At 47.6% G+C, this 2,500-nt stretch overlaps 1 protein-coding gene across 1 annotated transcript in view; it reads left to right on the forward strand.

Moving 5' to 3' along the window:
• Nucleotides 1–2,500, forward strand: part of LOC129855914 (neuronal acetylcholine receptor subunit beta-2-like) — a 56,757-nt gene that overhangs the window by 46,614 nt on the left and 7,643 nt on the right. The window lies entirely within an intron of this gene.

Genomic DNA, 2,500 nt, shown 5'->3' on the forward strand with positions numbered 1-2,500 from the left:
TTTAACTCCAACCCTGTTCCTGGAGAGATACCCTCCTGTAGGTTTTAACTCCAACCCTGTTCCTGGAGAGATACCCTCCTGTAGGTTTTAACTCCAACACTGTTCATGGAGAGATACCCTCCTGTAGGTTTTAACTCCAACCCTGTTCCTGGAGAGATACCCTCCTGTAGGTTTTAACTCCAACCCTGTTCCTGGAGAGATACCTTCCTGTAGGTTTTAACTCCAACCCTGTTCCTGGAGAGATACCCTCCTGTAGGTTTTAACTCCAACCCTGTTCCTGGAGAGATACCTTCCTGTAGGTTTTAACTCCAACCCTGTTCCTGAAGAGATTCCCTCCTGAAGGTTTTAACTCCAACCCTGTTCCTGGAGATACCCTCCTGTAGGTTTTAACTCCAACCCTGTTCCTGGAGATACCCTCCTGTAGGTTTTAACTCCAACCCTGTTCCTGGAGAGATACCCTCCTGTAGGTTTTAACTCCAACCCTGTTCCTGAAGAGATACCTTCCTTTAGGTTTTAACTCCAACCCTGTTCCTGGAGAGATACCCTCCTGTAGGTTTTAACTCCAACCCTGTTCCTGGAGAGATACCCTCCTGTAGGTTTTAACTCCAACCCTGTTCCTGGAGAGATACCCTCCTGTAGGTTTTAACTCCAACCCTGTTCCTGGAGATACCCTCCTGTAGGTTTTAACTCCAACCCTGTTCCTGGAGAGATACCCTCCTGTAGGTTTTAACTCCAACCCTGTTCCTGAAGAGATACCTTCCTTTAGGTTTTAACTCCAGCCCTGTTCCTGGAGAGATACCCTCCTGTAGGTTTTAACTCCAACCCTGTTCCTGGAGAGATACCTTCCTGTAGGTTTTAACTCCAACCCTGTTCCTGGAGAGATACCCTCCTGTAGGTTTTAACTCCAACCCTGTTCCTGGAGAGATACCTTCCTGTAGGTTTTAACTCCAACCCTGTTCCTGAAGAGATTCCCTCCTGAAGGTTTTAACTCCAACCCTGTTCCTGGAGATACCCTCCTGTAGGTTTTAACTCCAACCCTGTTCCTGGAGATACCCTCCTGTAGGTTTTAACTCCAACCCTGTTCCTGGAGAGATACCCTCCTGTAGGTTTTAACTCCAACCCTGTTCCTGAAGAGATACCTTCCTTTAGGTTTTAACTCCAACCCTGTTCCTGGAGAGATACCCTCCTGTAGGTTTTAACTCCAACCCTGTTCCTGGAGAGATTCCCTCCTGTAGGTTTTAACTCCAACCCTGTTCCTGGAGAGATACCCTCCTGTAGGTTTTAACTCCAACCCTGTTCCTGGAGAGATACCCTCCTGTAGGTTTTAACTCCAACCCTGTTCCTGGAGAGATACCCTCCTGTAGGTTTTAACTCCAACCCTGTTCCTGGAGAGATACCCTCCTGTAGGTTTTAACTCCAACCCTGTTCCTGAAGAGATACCTTCCTTTAGGTTTTAACTCCAACCCTGTTCCTGGAGAGATACCCTCCTGTAGGTTTTAACTCCAACCCTGTTCCTGGAGAGATACCTTCCTGTAGGTTTTAACTCCAACCCTGTTCCTGGAGATACCCTCCTGTAGGTTTTAACTCCAACCCTGTTCCTGGAGAGATACCTTCCTGTAGGTTTTAACTCCAACCCTGTTCCTGAAGAGATTCCCTCCTGAAGGTTTTAACTCCAACCCTGTTCCTGGAGAGATACCCTCCTTTAGGTTTTAACTCCAACCCTGTTCCTGGAGAGATACCCTCCTGTAGGTTTTAACTCCAACCCTGTTCCTGGAGAGATACCCTCCTGTAGGTTTTAACTCCAACCCTGTTCCTGGAGAGATACCCTCCTGTAGGTTTTAACTCCAACACTGTTCATGGAGAGATACCCTCCTGTAGGTTTTAACTCCAACCCTGTTCCTGGAGAGATACCCTCCTGTAGGTTTTAACTCCAACCCTGTTCCTGGAGAGATACCTTCCTGTAGGTTTTAACTCCAACCCTGTTCCTGGAGAGATACCCTCCTGTAGGTTTTAACTCCAACCCTGTTCCTGGAGAGATACCTTCCTGTAGGTTTTAACTCCAACCCTGTTCCTGAAGAGATTCCCTCCTGAAGGTTTTAACTCCAACCCTGTTCCTGGAGATACCCTCCTGTAGGTTTTAACTCCAACCCTGTTCCTGGAGATACCCTCCTGTAGGTTTTAACTCCAACCCTGTTCCTGGAGAGATACCCTCCTGTAGGTTTTAACTCCAACCCTGTTCCTGAAGAGATACCTTCCTTTAGGTTTTAACTCCAACCCTGTTCCTGGAGAGATACCCTCCTGTAGGTTTTAACTCCAACCCTGTTCCTGGAGAGATACCCTCCTGTAGGTTTTAACTCCAACCCTGTTCCTGGAGAGATACCCTCCTGTAGGTTTTAACTCCAACCCTGTTCCTGGAGACACCCTCCTGTAGGTTTTAACTCCAACCCTGTTCCTGGAGAGATACCCTCCTGTAGGTTTTAACTCCAACCCTGTTCCTGAA

This window comes from Salvelinus fontinalis, chromosome 5, assembly GCF_029448725.1.
Source record: "Salvelinus fontinalis isolate EN_2023a chromosome 5, ASM2944872v1, whole genome shotgun sequence".
NCBI lineage: Eukaryota > Metazoa > Chordata > Actinopteri > Salmoniformes > Salmonidae > Salvelinus > Salvelinus fontinalis.